At 42.4% G+C, this 18,151-nt stretch overlaps 1 protein-coding gene across 2 annotated transcripts in view; it reads left to right on the forward strand.

The window, feature by feature from the left end:
* Positions 1-17,513: 17,513 nt before the first annotated feature.
* Positions 17,514-18,151, forward strand: part of SNX16 (sorting nexin 16) — a 188,708-nt gene continuing 188,070 nt past the window's right edge. For both annotated transcript variants that reach the window (XM_085605354.1, XM_085605355.1), the window contains exon 1: positions 17,514-17,649. The gene's annotated coding sequence lies outside the window, so the exon portion shown is untranslated. The remainder of the gene's footprint in view (positions 17,650-18,151) is intronic.

The raw sequence follows: 18,151 nt of genomic DNA on the forward strand, positions 1-18,151 counted from the left end.
TGCCAACTCTATATACCTGGGCCTTCCACTCTTCCTCAGCAAACGCCTCAAACTGGTCCAGAGCCAGGCGGCCAGACTGATCCATCAGCAACCACGATGGCAATCTGCCAGACACCTGCTAAAAAACCTTCACTGGCTCCCCATCCCCCAATGTACTGCATTTAAGACGGCCTGCATCATCTTTAAGTCCCTCCATAGCCAAAGCCCCAAATTCATCAAATGCCTTCTTCCTAGGTACATTCCCTCCCGCAACCTCCGTTCCGCCAACCTCCAACTGGCCGCCCCGTCTTTTAAGCTTCAACGCCAAGGCGGACGCAGGTTTTCAACTCTGGCTCCCAGACTATGGAATTCCCTTCCGTTGGAAATCCGCTCCTGCAACAACCTCCCAAGCTTTAGGAAAATGCTTAAAACTTGGCTATTCACACAGGCCCACTAGTAACTCCTGCTTGGTCCCAGCACACGCTAGAGCTAGCGCCATGAAACCTCCCGGTGAACGTGCGCTCTACAAGAAATTATTAACATAACATAACATAACAAGATCGAGCAGGGGAAGGCAGAACAATAGGCATCCTGCCACAGGGAGGTGTAACCACCTCCCAGACAGGGCTTAGTGTATTGGGGCCGGGTGAGGGCGCTTGCCAGCGCCACTTAGTCTGCTTGAGGGGCACATTTGGTGCCCCCCTTGCATAGCCCAGTTCAAACCAGCTCAGGGAGCCATTGGCTCCCGCTCTGGCGCGAAACTGGTCAAAGGACATGGGAGTATATTCCCCACTGTCCAACCTCTCCCCTGGGAGGGAATCCTGATTCGTTCAAACCCTCTCCTTAGGGTACTTAAGGGCTTACCTTTGGGTGGGTCCTCAGATTCGTCATGGGATTCGATTCAGCTTCAACTCCACTTCAACTTTGACCTTAAGGAAATCCTGAGCGAGTTGTGCTGACCATGCCAGACTGATCGCATCGTCCTTTGCTCTGGGACCGAGACGGCAACTGGGAAGACTGTCTAAGCCTGACCTCATCGTTGCAAACCCGCTGCACCATCAGTGTCCGTGCTCCATACAGGTCCTGTCCTGGGCCTGTGGACATCTAAAAATATCCAAAAGGAATCTCCCTTGAAGTGAAGGAGTCACTCACCTGCATCCGCAGCCACCGTAACAAGATCGACCAGTATGCCTCACCAGGGCTTCCCCGGATTCTCCAAGCCTCAGCAACACAGGTGGTGGTTCTGCATTCACTCGAGGCCTGAGTTGTCCTCTCGAGTTGAGGCAAGCATCCCTCGTAGAACACCCTGTAACCAAACCCCTGTGCACTGTGTCATTGCATTGCTTCTTCATGCAGTAGCCGCAACTGTTACTATGACCGACTCAGTGATGGAGTCGGACGCATCGAAAGGTTCTGTCCACAAGTCTGTCCCCGCTTTAACTGACCCTGCCGACGCAGCTGGTTGGACGGACGGACCCTGTCATCTTCAGCATCCTGGTGGCTCGCGCTGAGCTACTGATTCGGTGTACCCATACTTGAAGCCTCTTCATCATTTGACCCGTTTCCCTGAACTTGAGTGGCCTTCGTCATCCGTGCCTCCTGGACGTCCCGGTGTGGCATAGACTCTGTCCCCTCTGCTTTCAGGTACTGTTTGACACGAACCCGCGCCCGGGTTCCAACAGACTCTTTTTATCTTTCTGAAGTCCTTGATTGTGCTCGACAGTGGTTGTAGGTTTCCTGAATCCGAGGGTATCCACGGGGTGGGGTAGCTCTCCAACCTTCTGTCTTCCACGGGGTGTCCTCAGGGTCCACTGGGAAGGGTCCTTCTTCTTTAATCTTGCAACCGCGACTTACCCCTTGACTTGTATTGAGCTTGCTTCCGTGTTCCCAGTCTGTGCACGGCCTCCGTGGGGTTCCTGGCTACTTATCTCGAGTGGTTTATTGGGTCCCCTGCACTTCTACATCTTCTGGGTATAGTTTTGACTTGAGTCGTGGTTTGCATACCACGATTTAGGTCTCGTCTACGCAGTGCGCATGTGCTGCTTAGAAGGAGACCTCTTGAAATCGATTTGCTTTTTCGCCCAAAAACGTGCACGCTTTCCATTGCTGTCAATGGCAACGCGTGCACGTTTGGCGATTCCCTTGCGGGAGCGAGCTTTGGCGACATCTGTTTGCAATTAACTTTCAAACAGATGGTGCCCCTGCTCGCTTCTGCAAGGGAAACGCTGTGTGTGCTCTCGGCCGCACTCCCCCCACCCCTCCCACTTGTTTACCGAGCGTCACAGGCGCAGGCACCATATGTTCTTTCGCGGCCGCGGTGCTTGTGATTTAGCACTTGTTTAATTCTGGAATTATATTTTAGTGACAATACAGGATTGGCTACTTAAATATTGAGTAGTTATGCTTTTCACCGACTGCCTGCCTCCTTTAAAAAGTTGTGCTTTCATAGACAGGCTCTAACTTTTTGCTACACTTTCGTCTCCTGTGCTCCCTGAGTGCTTACTGTGTCTGCTCACCTTCAAACTTCACTCTTTCGGCCCATTGAGGTGTTCGGCTGTTCTCCTCGGGGGCAATCAGATTGAAAGCGATCAATATTTACTCAGTCTGATAGGGCTGTTGAAACGGCAGCTAACAACAAACTGCTCGTCAGCAAAGCCCCCGTCTAATCTCGGGGTCACGCGGAGTTCATGTCGAGTGACGCTGGTGACCCCGCGGCTCGCGCCCAGTCCCGGGCTGAGAGCTGCCGACCCAGGGCAGAGGTGCGCTTGTTTCTCACACTCTGCAGCATGCTTCTGTAAACACGCGGCCCGGGGATTTCTGCAGCAAGGGAAAATATGTGCTCACTGTACTCTTTCTGTTGTGTGAGCTCTCCTCTGCCTTTCACTTTTAGCAGAATTCACAAAACATATGTTTTTTTCATTCTAATAATTGTGCGCCCTTTGCTGTTGACGATAATAAATTAGGGGTGGAACTATAGAAGCAGAAGGTAACGGACTTTGATAAAAGATTTACAACTTTCCTGTTCTGGTGATCCGTCTATCTGCTTTTGCACTATGCAAGTTGTTCTCTAGTAGCGCCAAGAAGCCTCAAATAGCGGTAAAGAGCTCTACAACACTCACTAACATGAACATTAATTAACAAGGTGCTGGAAGTCTGCTTTGGCTGCAAATACTACGTGCAAGTCAAGGTTTGCCTCAGTTCTTTTTTTTTGCACACTTATACAGCGCGAACTCGACACGAAGGTATCTGTTCCCTGCATTGTCTTCATTCACTCACGATTCCTACATAATGGAAAGATAAGAGTCGGGGTGCCTTGTGAGTGTTGAGCACTTCGACTAGATCTCGCCAGCGCAACCCTCTGTATAAAGCAGAGCTGAATTTGTCTAGCCCTTGAGGATTCGTGCTGACCCACTCATAGGTCTGGTATGCTTTGTGGTTATAGGTCTGTCTGTCCTGGCACTCCTTGTAACCACGTGATCAGGTTTCCCCGTGTGCATATGTGTGTGTGGAAAAAACTCATTTCGAGACCAACTTACCCCCGACCAGCTAAAAGAGAGCGATAACTCAGTGGGTTAATGCGCTGCCACATTAAACCATATGGCCATGGAATTAATTGATTCATAAACCGCTAGCGTACTGGCCGACTCAAGGCACTTTCGACAGACGAGGGGGCAGTCATGGGCTGCGAAAAAGGCACGTCTCAGGCACTCTTTGCTGTTGGAAATGAGAGGATGTGGCATAACGGTCAGAGCTGGTACTTTGGACCTGGGGAACGAGGTTCCAGTCTCGGCGTCGGCTCAACATCCTGTGATCCTGGGCAAATCACTTACTTGCCCCAATCCTGTATATATGTGACTTTGTGTAATGTAACTGGTGCTCGTGTAAAGCGCTGCAATACCTTCGGGTTGAGTTTTCGCTACATGAAAAATGCAAAAATAAATTCTAGTCGAAACTAAACTGGCTAAACACTTATAAGGTCCCAAAGGCGAGACCTATTGCCTATGCTAATGCTTGTTTTGTATATGATTTCATCTCCCCCTGCCGACCACTGTGTATTTGTGCTTCTTACCTGTTTCTATTGCAAAGTATTGTGTGCATTGTGTATATCTCCGAGAGGGAGATATCTTTATGTGTTAGTGAGTGTCTTATAATAAATACATATTTTTATAAATACACTGTGTGGTTCTTTTTCACTTAATCTAAACCAATAAGATTATGTTCTGGTTAAACAAGCTGGTTTACACTCCTTCTGGACTAATCCTGAAGGCTGCTCTCCATAGCTAACACTTAGAAAGCTTCTAAGGTTGTCTAAGACAACTAAAATCACCGTAAATGTTGTCTGGATTGGTGCAAGAGGCCCACTTACATAAGTTTGCACCATATACCTAGTCAGCTTCTCACACACGTTTATTAAAACGTTTTTTGACTCAGGGATAACATGGCCAGGTGGGGCTAAAACAAGTACATTTGTTCTCCAATAAATTAGTATGTCACTACAAGGAGGCGCCCTCGCTCCCACGCCTTTTTAGGCAACACCATATTTATATTGTATCCCATTTGACACTGGTTCTAGGTGGTTTGTGGTTTTTTCACATGTAGAATGACAAAAATAAAATTAACAAATTGTAGCATGGTGGTAACTTTGGCTACTAGGGTCACTTAGATGTTGGATCACTGGATTATCTGTTAGCCGCATCTGGAATAGAGTACCATATATGGAAACAACGAATGGGCGGCATGATTGAGATGTGTTTAGACATATATATGTATATATATATTCCAAACGAAAAGTGCTCCACTTAGAAAATGCCACACGCAGCGTGTTTCTTTTCGGTTTCTTTATTGGCGCACTGCAGTTACATTCACAGCAGTTCAAGCAGTCAAGCAGCCCAGTATCACCAAACGCGTTTCAGGTATGTTCCCCTTGTTCACTGGCTATGGGCTATGGAGATCAGGTAGGTAACAATGACGCTGCACTCGCAGCGCAATCTTTGAATCCTGCCTCGGTGGGCGCGTTCATAGAAGCATTCTGGATATTGCAGTCCGATAACTTAGTGGATTCTTTCCAACTTCTCCTATAGTGTCTCTTACCCGAATGGGTTTGCTCGTAGCATGCCGTGAAGCAACTCCGCCTGCTTAGAGTCCGCCAACCACCACACGTTGCTCTTTGGGCACCCCTTCAATCGTCGGTGCCATAGACTCGCACAGTCAGTATACAGTCAGTATATAGGTCTATTGTAACACACAGAGTTTTCTCTTGCGCATATATAAATGGTTATGATTGTCACATTTCCATTTACAGGTACTAACGAAGTGTGCACTTCAGCCCAGTTACCAGATTGGGTCTATCATCAACCTATCAACTGAAGGTAGGAGATAAGTGAGAATCAAGGGAATCTTAGGTCCTTATGAAAGCCGGAAGACTCGTATAGGGCTTGAAATATTCAGCTGAATCATTTTGACTACAATGCAGAGAGGAGGGGTGTGGGGTCATTAATATTCCCCAACACCACCATCCTTCATTTATTTTTTTTAATCCTGACCAGGCAGTCCAGGATAAAAGAGTAATCAGACACTCCTGAGCCAGTTTTATATTCTCACTTCGGCACTAATATTTCTTCGGATCCCTATTATTGTTTAATGTTTCTATTGTCTTCCCTCTCCCCATTACTCTAACCCAGGCATTTGTCTGCGCAAGTGTGTTGTAGCAGGCCCTATGATGAAGCATGCCACAAATTGTGGGTGAGGGCAGTTTTCTAAAACCAAGTGTGTGCCACAAATCATACAAGAAGCAAGTTTCCCATCACTCCTTTTCCTTTTGTGTGTTTTTAGTTGTTTAGTGGGGAGGTTGGAGTTGTAGTAACCTCTTACCCTCTTAAGTCTAATTCATACATACCTTACGACAATAAAAAAATTCTAGAATTTACAAAGAACATATCTGATCTGAAATGTGAATTAGAACCATTAGAGACCGCTAGCGTTTTGGAAAAATTAGGTCAAGGAGTTAATGTTATTGGTTTGCAACTGCTGAATAAGGAATTATTAAAGCTATATTTGTGCCAATATTAATAGTCGGTGTTGTTTACTAACCTGGTTTGCTTTTTATAAGAGCTGTAGATTTTTTAATAGAAGGAAGATCAGAGAAAGAGACAGATAGAAAGAGAAATAGAATTAAATGATCGCATCAGTGAAGAATACAAAAAAATCAAAACAATATGAGAGTTTGAAAAGAAAGAGAAATGACTCAACTGAGGATGAGAGTGAACTCTAAAGATCTGTGAAGAAATTGTGATGTTAAATCAGAGGGGGGAATTAGGGTGGAGTTTTAATAATATCGAGATATTATACAGAAGAATTAATGTTTGAGCTTTAACGAAAATGTGTTTAAATGCAAAAATTGCAGTAGGCAACCATATTTACTCATACTAGCCTCAAATGGCTGAAGCAACTTTGGCTGTCATGCTGACCTAACTAAAAAATGTAAATATGCATTAAATGTTTATTTCCTGACCTTTCCGTGAAAACATTGTTTTATTCATAATGCATAGTTGCTGAAACGTTTTCATATAATAATGCAAATGTTTTTTATTATACAATGATCACTGCTAACAATTAGACAAGTTTTATTCTTCAGAATAAGACCGAGGTGAAAATTCCTCATGGGAAAATAGTTTTAACCAAGAAAATGTATTATAAATGTACACAGTGTAACCAATAGTCGATAAGAATGTAAATTGAAAGCTGCCATGTAAAAGCTCTTGTGTTTTCTGTGAGAAGACTATGAGTGATCCTGTTCCCATGAGAGCATCACAAGATTACTGGCTGGTTGAAGGAGGAAGACCAAAATCTGCAACATTGATGAAATGTGATGTCTATATTAGAGTGTCTTCCTAGAGTAGGTTAACACTCTGCCCAGCAGTCTTTTGCAGAGAATTTCCCAGACCTTTATGCCATATTTCTTGAAGACTCTACTGAGTTTCTTGAAACCCTCTTTATGAGAAGTTTTGATTAAAAATATTTTGATATATGGCTGAATTTTGATGCTGAAGTTTTATGCTTTCTCTCACTCTCTTGAACTACACCTTTTATGAGTTCTGACTGACAGCATTTCTCTCCCAATTCCTAGAATTGGGATTCTTTCTTTTATGGAATACACTTGTAGGCATGTATTATATTTCGATTAACTAATATTAATTTTCTATTTCTGTCATATATTGATGATCGAGATTAATACAAATTTAACTTGTGATTATAAAGATGAACTACTAAAAGATTGAATTAATAAAGCCCTTTAACTCATAAATTCTCATTATTGACGGAAAATAGATTAGTGATTGTAATTATAATTTATTCCATGCACAGGTTCTGATCTTCACAAAAACAACAGCAAAGATTCATTAGACCGGGAGAGATCCAAAGTGGGGATTAGCCCTGAAAATGGTAAACCAAAATACTTTAATTTAAACCAAATCCCTGCTCCGGCAGCAGATTAATCTGTCTTGGAGGACTGCCAAGAGCCTCGGCCTCAATCCTCACCCATAAACACTTCTATTGCAGGACCAAATTACAGAAATCTAGATGGCTGGTCACAATATTGTATTTGATGGTCTTGTTCCAGCGTTACTGGGCTTTTTCTTGGATTACCTTTTATTCTAACCACATGGCCCTCCCCGTAATTACTTTGTGCAAGAAGAGTCCTGTCATTCTGTCTGGGGTACTTCTCAAACTCATCATCACAAGAGGCAATGCATTGGGCCATTTCAGAGAAGTTGAAGCACACCCTTTTATTAACCTGGATTCCAATGCTCCATTGATTTGTTCCACAATTTCAGAAGCCTCTGGACAATAAGCACAATGCAGTGTCTGGTTAATTAATAATGCTGCACATAACATCTTCAAGACCTCATTATTAAAATGTGTTACTCAGTCGGACTTCAAAGAAGTTGGAAATCCAAAACGAGGTATCAACTCCCTTAACAACTTGGCTAGTTAGGCTATCATTTCATCTTGTGGGATAAGCTTCCACCCACCGTGAAAATATACAAACAATTACATATCCCAATCCATTACACACAAGAATTTTGATGAAGTCACGTTGCATTTGATTAAAAGGACCCCCTGATCTTCCTACATGACCCATTGTGACTGGAGTGCTTTTTCCTGCATTTTTTTGTTGCCACACCATACAGCGATGGCACAGGCTCTCTGCAACTGACCTAAATCTTGGGATAAACAATATTTGACAAAAGAGATGCATCACTGCATCTCTCCCAACATGTGCGGGATGATGATAGTATTGCACCATAGGAGACAGCAAACTATCAGGTAACGCAGTTCTTGCATCAGTGTACACCCACACCTCATCTGCCTGTCTCCTAATGCAACCTGCTCTGATCCACCCTTGCCTCTCAGCTTCTGGCACTTCTTGTAATGCTTTTACTTCCTCCCAGGTATCTACATGGAAAACAACAGTCTGCAATCAGTGACATCAGAGTTCTTTCCCATCACATCTTCATTGAAGGTGTAAGAATTTAGAGCGCATTAGCACGCAATCTCATCCGCATAGCAGTTGCAGACTGACATAATCATTGCCCTCCCGATGGGCAGCACACTTCACCATGGCGATTTTGACAGACAATTGTAGTGACAGTAAGAGATTCCACACACTCTCCCCATTCTGTAGAGGAGAACTAGCCCATGTCATGTATCCCCGCTGTGACCACAACTGCCCAAAGACATGTACGATGTCAAATCCAAACTATCAGTGAAGATGGTGACTTGCTTTTGGTCAGCGATGTTACAAGTTCGCGTCAAGGCTACCAACTCGCCCACTTGTGCAAAAAACACTCTTGAAAGCATGAAGCTTCAACCACACCTGCAACCGTACATACAGCATATGCATCTTTCAGATTTCCTTCCACATCTCTTAAACAAGAGCCATCAACCAACAGCATATGATCTGATTTAGGCAAAGGGGTAGTAAGTATGTCAGGATGGGGCTTTGTGCACAACCCAGTCACGTCCAGACAATCATGGTCAGTTTCAGCAATCACATTTCCAGGAAGGGGCATCAAAGTTGCAGGATTTAGACTGCTGCATCTTACAAGAGCGATATTCTCCAATCCCAGACTAATCTGCTCATACTTTGTGAGCTGGCTGCTAGTAAGGTGCTACGTTCAGGTACGAGTAAGCAACACCTCCACTGAATGTGGCACATGAACCATCAGTGGATGTGCCATGACGATACTCTCACTCTGTTCCAAATACACACGTTGCAGGCAATGCGGCGGCCACAGGATCAAGAGTAGCTGAGAATTTGGCCACAGGTCTATGTGCAGCACCATGTAATTGAGCCAGCACTGACAATGTACGACCTTCGCGCTCACTGCAGAACAGAGTAAAACTCTTGTTGTAGTCAACCATTCCAAGCTGAAGCTCAACAAAGACTCTCTCACAGTTCAATAAAAGAGCGCATGCAATCATCATCCCAAGGTACCGGATCAGACACATCTTTGTAGGTCAGCCTTTGAAGAGGCTTGGCTGTCAGACAAATTTGGAACCCATTGATGAAAATAGCCAACCATTCCCAAAAATATGCAGACTTATTTTTGTGTACTGGGTGGACTCATGTTCAGAATCGCTGTGATTCTGTCTGGGGACACTTTTCTTGCTCCTTTCTCAATATGATGTCTGAGGTACAGAATGTCTCTTTTGCAAAACTGCAATTTAAACAGGGACACTGTATTGCGTGAGCAAGCCTCCTGAGTACTTGACGCTACCAACAGGTCGTCAATGTACTGGACAAGCGCAGAATGACGTGGCATCACCAGAGACTCTAAATTCTCCTTAAAAAATCTTATCAAATATTGAGGGCCTTTCCATATACTCTTTTGGGACTCGGCGCCATGACACGACTGCCGAACCGGAAAGCAAGAAGAAACTAACTATTCTCATGCAGAGAAATAGAAAAGAAAACTTGGCACAAATCAATGACAGAGAACCACTCAGCCTCGCATAGAATTAGAAATAATATCACCGCTGGATTCAGTACCATAGGACAACATGAAACCACAATCTGCTCAATCTGGGGCAAATCCTAAATAATGCAGTATTTCCCATTGGGTTTCTGCAATCCCATAATAGGAGAGTTACATGGACTTCCCATTATTTCTTTCAGGATTCCTTGCTCAATCATCGAATTAATCAAAGGAGTAATCCCTGTAATGGTTTCTGGACTCAAATTATACTGCTGGATTTGTGGAAATTCAGCATTTGGCTTCACTGTGGAACACCTTTAATCAGGCCAATATATTTTCATGTAAAGTCCCTGTTTCTGGCGACACATTGTCTCTTAATTTCAAGGAAGGTCATCTCAAGTTAACATGGGAAATAGTCTTTCTGTTTCTGGGTTTTGTTTAGCCAATTTGAAAATGACATTCTCATCATTTGTATGAAATTAAATTCCTTCAGGAGTACAGTAAATGGAACAACTGAATGCACACAGCAAATCTTGTAAATTAACTGGACTTGAATTACACGCAGCAAATTTGTGCACATCCTCGAAGGAACCTATTTCCACAGGTATAGGTTCCTTTACCGGGTAGGACTTCTGCTTGTTCGCAACTCCCACGACTTGGATTCTTTCTCTCAAGAGGGATAGGTTTGGAACCTCTACTGTTCTCAAAGTAAAGTGAGAAGCACCAGTGTCAAAATGAAATGAGATTAGAGGCCAATTTGCTTTGCCGTCCACATAGGGACCACTCTGGTCTAGCGCTAAAGGTTGCGCCAACACGCATTCCTCCTCCCCCCTTAGGCACCGTATTTGGAACAGATCTGGATTTGCTTCATCAATCTGAATCAGAGAATACTGTTGAGACCAATTCCGATTCCCAAGGTTCTCTGTATTTGCATTGAACCCTTGATTTGAATTATATCTCTGAACCGGACCATTCATTTGAGGCATCAGGGCTTGGGGCACATTCAAAGCTGGATTTCTCTGTCTGTGACCCTGTGGAGTCTGAGTCATGCTATTTCCCTGCGATTGTGAATGTCCAACATTCCGAACCTGAATTCCATGTCCCTGATTAACTGGATTAAATCGACATTCGGGCTTCCAATGACCTAACTTGTCGCAAATGTGACATGGATTTGTCTTTTTCAATGCATCAATTGAAACACCCCGAACTCTACCTTGTGGGGGCACACCCTGTTGTTGACCTCCACTTATCCCTTGCATCATTCGGGTTTTCTGATAACCTCCATGCACGGCACGCATGTAATCAACACCCAACACATTCTGATTTTTCTGAACAATTTTCATTTGTGCTATTTCTCCTTAAGCCTCTTATGGTTCTTTTCGTTTTCACCCCCACAATATTTAGCATATCAGAGTATTTCATCTACAGGTTTTCCTTGCCAACAAATCAAATGCAGCTGAATCATGTTGCTTATCTCAGGTCTCAATCCATATACAAAGCGATAAACAAAACGCCCCATATCCTTCTCACACACTTTCCATACCACTGTACTTCTTGAATGCCTGCAACAATCTCTCAGAATAGGCAAGGACTGTTTCTTTCAATTCTTGGCTCAAACAATCTATTTTTACCCAACCAATTACTTTAGGGGAAATTGTTCCCTTTAAACAGGTGATGGCTTCATTATATTTCTTCATCATCTCAGCAGATGGTGCACCAGTACAAGCATTTCTAGCTCGTTCTGTTTCAGGCCAATCAACAACAATTTTACACTCCGTCAACAAATCACTTGGAACTACAATGTCAAAGTATTCAAATCCTTCAGCAGAACATTTGAAACTTTTATAAACCGTTTAACCTGTTTGTACCTTTCAACTGGATTTTCTCTCAATTTTAGGAAATCATTTATAAAGGAAAATATGTCTGTCAGAGTCCAAGGGACATGTACATATTCTCCTCCAGGCACATCAGCATCCTTATCTCTTCAACGCCATAATCTTCAATAGCTGGGAGCATATGCCTTGTAACCTTTTTTGTATCCTTTTTAACCCAGAAACCTTCCCATTTTTCTAATTCTCCCCATTTCCTAAGGATAGCTAGTAATTCCTTAACTTGCAACCTCATTCCTGAAGATCTTGTTTTTTCAATATCTGTCACTGACATCTACCCTGTAGGGTTTCTGCAACGCCTTGGATTTATGTACATCCACCCTGCAATTCTGAGCCAATTCAGGCAACTTTTCATGTGTGCTTCTAGTAATGTCTTTACAAATGAACAGTAGTTCATCGTCCTGATAAGCACTTATCCTGACCAGGCTTATTGTTTCTACAATCATCTCTTCCAAATCTACTTAAAGTTTCGCAACCTCAAGGAATCTTGTTTTATTCATTCAAGAGGCCTTTGCTCTATTATTTCCAACTCCTTTATCATTTGTAGAAGTATCAATACCTCTAAGCCAATCATAAATATCTTTAGAAGTAGGGCCTTTTTGTTCTTTAGACATATTTAAAAATATTTAAAAATAAATACCCATGACAATCTTCCTTTCCTGAGAGAGGTGTTGAATGTAAAAGGGACACATCAGAATCTGGTGTTCCCGATTGAAGAGTGTTTCCCGTGGCACTCTGCCTCAACCTCCCGGTTTAAGGATTTAGGTATGCTGAATGTACAGCTGAACCAGCGTTTGTTCCATTTGAGACGTCAGCTGGGGTCAGAACCCATAGTATCTGCATAGGCGGTCTTAATCTCAGGTCACCAGGAGTAGAGTTGGGCCATGTACCCCAGTACGGACAGCCAAAGTGTGTACCTGACTTCCCCCACTCCCAGACTGATATAAACAGACTACAGAACCTATAGTTATTGAAATGGTTTGCCCATCTGACTCATTGTGAACAGTCAGATTATTGGTGTTTAGAAGCTCAGCATTACCGCTCATTGGTGTGAAAGATATATGTGTAACTGGATCGATAGGTACACCAGCTGAATTAAGAAATTTCCTGAAGTATGAGTTTGTTTCCTTCTGAAACTGACTCATTATAAGGCAGTGGGCAATTTAACAATAATTTTTTTTTTAATTCATCATCAAATTATCACAGTCTCCAGCTGGAGCTAATGTTTTCATCTCTTCAAGGAGTTTTTTCTTTTCTTGTTGCTTCCCTGCACCCTCTTTCTCTGCAAATAGTACAGGATACATTCTAGTTCCCTCTGCTATATCAATTCTCCAAGCTTTCTGTTGTGCATCCCACCTGGCCTCGACATATCTACCTAAATGTTCTTGTACCTTCCCTGATATTTCTGTTTTTCTTTTTAATGAGCTACATGTTCCCATTCACTAAGTGCTTCAAACTGCATCGGTCTAGGAGGTGGTTTGAACTCATACAACTGTCTCTTCAAATTCTCAAGGATTCTAACATTAAATGTTCCGTATTGCAGAAAAGCTAAGGGACCATCATTCTCACTGTATTGCACCCAATTTTCAAGCCATGTGCATGTAAGATATCCTCTCTTTTGTGACATATATAATGCTGGTGAATCCCTCAGGTGGAATCGGTATTGGGTACAGGTACATCTCCCTACATCAAGCTTTTCAAATTGTAGAGGATTTTCATTTTCTCTTACTAATTACATTTCCTTGACCTTCACAAATGATTATTTGCAAGCAATTTATCTTCCACTTCCTAGTTTAGCTTTCACAACCAATACCAGATTAGCACACTGTGATATAGTCAACCTATCATAGCGCGGCACTACACCAACCAACCAATACCAGTGCGACATACTGTGATACCACTCTCACTCTTTGCAGCGGCTACACCGCCTTTATAATTGTTTGTGCGTGGTATTCTCTAAGCAAAAATCCTCAATAAGCTCCATCTGCTCCACTAAAGAAATGATAGATTCTTTCACACAAGAAATTTAACTAGACATAACCATCTAGTCTAATTTTACATACACTTCAGATGAAACCTAGACCTCCGCGATCTCATCCAGGCTGATGCAATTACTCCCCGTGCACTGAGAACAATTGTATCAACTGCAACCCTCAATCTCACAAAGAAATGTCCCTTCTCTTAGAGGTAATGTGACGATGTCTCAAGAACAGCACCCTCGAAATGCAGCAGACAACTTACTCACGTATGCCACACTGAGACCACCCGTAGGTGTATATCCCAAGATCTTAGTTCATGTCGGACCCGATAACTTCAACTTCTTTGCATAAAACACATCACTCAAACATGGACTTTAACCACTTTGCATAACATCATACAGCCATTTCATATTACTGCAATCTAAGCTTAATGCATTTGCAACACACAACCCTATTAATACCCACACCATTGCTTCACATTGACTTTGTTCCACTCCTCCAGCACTGGTACACGTTCTCCTTCAGCTGAACATGGGGCTTGGACTTGGGCTGGGATGGGTAATCTTTGAACAGGAAAATGCAATAGTGATCTCAGTTGGGACCCTCTATATCCTAGCTTCATTGGACAAAAACCATCCAATTCGCTACCAGATAATTGTTTCAGCGTTACTGTCACTTTTCTTGGATTACCTTTAATTCTTACCACTAATTCTTTCTGACACTCACTTGTTCCTCCGATTGACCTTGCTTTGTGCCGAAGAGGGGATGGACACAGAGGATCCGATATCAGGCTATCCAATGAGGACAAGGATTTGGATAACCAGCTTACAAACTAGCAATCAAACTCATATATATAATTTTCAATTCCAGGCTATATAAATAAAGAATTATCACTGCCAAACGAAATCTCCTAAAGAAATGTAGTCGGACCAGAATCGTGCAAACTAATAATTCAGTTAAGGCAATGCAAAACAGCAACATTAGTACCTAGGATTCTGAGATCCCTCTATATCAATCTCTCCCTGTCATTAATAAATCAATTGGTATGCACAATCAAGTTGCGGAAACATATCATGACAAGACAGAACCTATCATTTAATTAAGGTTACATTTTCATCAGGTCATTAAAAAGCAAGCAGCACACTTCTCCCAGGAATTGCATACCACTTGTTTCACCAATTAAAAAGCATAAGCATCATTATTTAGTTTGAGATTTAGAGAATACAGAACAATTATAAGCAATTTGGGGTTGGTCATAAGGTGACAAAAGCTCTGGAAAGTTCAGCAAGAAAACAAGCCACGACAGCTTATGTGCAGTGTCCCATTGAAGGAAGTTCACGAATGGTGCACACAGCATGAGTCAGCCTGAACAAGGAAAAGGTAGAGTCCACAAAGTTCTCATTCAAAAGGCAGTCTCTGGGATCAGGTCTATCTCGGTTCTCTTGAAATAGTAAGTACAAATGTGTATGGACGTAAGTGGGGAAAAATGGCTTTAGGACCTCCTGATGAATATATATTCTTTAGTTCCGGTGGGGACACCTCCTCAATCCCCTCATTGGGTCAGACCACTCAGTCCATTGGTCAGTTCATACAGAATGGTTGACATGCGACATAAAGGCACTGCTGGTCACATAAATTGTCAGATCATCCGGTATACGTAGACCTCTAAACAATGATACTTTTGCAATAGGCACATGAGTGAGTTCAAAAGTGCAGTTTCCCATAGCAGATGTTCCCAAAGTAACAACTTATGTAGCAGATAGTCCTTGTAAGTGAGGGAGAGCTTTTCAAGTAAGACTGTTTCATTCCATAATGAAAGTTTAGGAAAACATCTCACGAGTGAAAAAACAGCCCAAGAAGCGGAGAAAAATGTAGGCCGAAAATATTTCTAAAAACATGTGTAGGATATAAAGTAATGAAAATATACATTTCATGAATGTAAAGCAATGCACTAATATCCTTTCAATGTATAGGTACTCAAAATACATTATTAACAATTATAAAGCTCACATATAACTAACATTGTACTGCCTTTTCAAAGAGCTAACGTGTAAAAAAAAAATCATATAATCAAATCTTAATATAGTTCCAAGTAGTTTGTATTAGTACACATACGAAGATCATATTCTGAAAGTTTCAGAACAATTGCACTAAATATTACTGTGCAGCACAATTTTTTCTTTTTTCATACGGTGCTCAATTTCACATATGCAAATGATGAAACTCAGAATGAAACCCTTCAATTTCATTAATTTTTCGCACACATTACTATTTTTGATGAGGAAAATTGGAATTTCATATCATAGTACATAGTTTTTCACTTTAATACACAATAAAATGTTCATAAATCACAGCCAATATTATTGAGTGATTATAATTTAATCTATTCTATATTTATCTTCAAGCTTTTACGATGTAGTAACTAAATTCTCTCACATTTATTTTCACTGTCTCTCCTACATATGGTTAGTGCACATTCTTAATTACTCAAAATGGCTCATTTTTAATTTAAATATTAAATAAAGGATCTAACTGCATCTGAGTCAATTCCTGCATAGAACCACCACTGCTTGCGACACCCTCATAGCAGTGCCACTCAAAGATGCCTGAGGGACGTCAGACATCCAAAATGCGATGATAGTCATTTCTTGCACACCCTCACAACCCCTTAATACATCTAACTGTAAGAGCCCATGGCCCAGATCTACTAACACTTTGCACTGGATTTATGTTAGACTTTTGTAGAGCAAAGCGTTGTGGTAGCATTTACTTTCCAACGAGTTGGCCAAAGTATTATGAAGTACAGCTATGCTTGACAAAATGCACAGAAGCTTGCACTATGGTGCAAGAGTGTGTGCGCATTGATGCATGGCAGTCTAAACTAAAGTGCGCCGGAGGAGGGGGGGTACGCCTTTTTTCAGTAAATATGGTGCTAATTTTCACTGGCCCTTTGCTTCATCGCAGTACAGCGTCTTTGATTGCTGTGCTGGTCACATTTTAGTAAATCCCCCCCTCATGCGTGCAGAAGTGCTCCAACAATGAAAGGGTGTTTGTTTGATCCCCTATCTTGGATCTTATTGTGGTAAGGATATAATGCAAAGACTGCTTCAAAGGAGGTGACGCCTGCCAGGTACATTAGGTGGCAACTAGCAAGAACACCACGTAAAGTGTGACGTCTTTAACCAGTTATTTTTGTAATTAACATATGACATGACATGAGGCCCCAGAATCTCGTCTACTTGATTTGCTCGAAAGGAGTAAACCAACTACTGCTGGCGAGACAACAAAAATCGTTCTCCCCACTGCCATTACCTCCCGTTTCCTTATGGGAAAGTACATGTTTCGGTTACAATACGAGCTCAAACAAACCAAGCGAAACATAAGGGATTAAATATGCTGTTTACAGCTCAATTCCTTGTACTTCAGCTTCACTGGGCTCCGTCCGTGCCCCTCAACTTTCCAGAAATACTCCGTGATAGCAAATTGGAAACCCACGTAATTACAACCCAAGAACAAAAGTGTCACACGTGTAGCTCAGCAAACCGTAGTCGCGTGATGTCCGGAGCGGACGAGGTAAGCCTTTCCGGGCAACGAGGCGGTCTTCACCTTGATGTCAGAACAGCCTTTTCCGGGGCGGGGCTATTACTAACCAATAGGAAGAAGTATGAGCAAGTACAGCCCTTCTCGCATCGTCCTTTAGCCTGTCAATCAACATGAACTAGCTTTTCGATTACCACTCCCCGCTTTCACTTTTTGAAGCTGTTCAGAGTCGAAAGCAAGGCGAAGGCAATCGGATGTTGGAAGTCAACTGCAGGGAGGCGGGAGGTAAGACCTTCTCTCGGGAACCTCCCGCCTGATTGGGGTTGGTTGGCATGTATTCATGGGTTGCAAAATATAAACAATGTTTTCTCTGTTTCTCTGTGGGATGGCAAATCTATAAGGTTTATTTAATTTTATCATGGTTTATGGTTATAAAATAGTGCATGGAAGGGGAAGACCAGTTTCTATCTTCACCTGTTGCGTAGTTTCTTCCGTGGACACATATTAATATAAACCATGCAGTGCGTTGTTACTACAGCTGTCTGATCTTGGAATACGAGTTTAGCACGCGGGCACGGGTTGCGGACTGTAGTAAACAACATTGTTACTGAAACTATGTCTCCGGTTAAATAATATTCTAGTTCACCTAGTAGCCGGAGCTTAACTTCACTGGTGTTCATTGCCAGTTTACAGCTTGTTTGATTTGGAAATCGAGCCACAGATTATATTGCACCATGGTCCTTATCCACTCAGTCATCGTGGTAAATAACGCGACACTAGTTTGATA

This window comes from Triturus cristatus, chromosome 5_1 (assembly GCF_964204655.1).
Source record: "Triturus cristatus chromosome 5_1, aTriCri1.1, whole genome shotgun sequence".
NCBI classification, from domain to species: domain Eukaryota; kingdom Metazoa; phylum Chordata; class Amphibia; order Caudata; family Salamandridae; genus Triturus; species Triturus cristatus.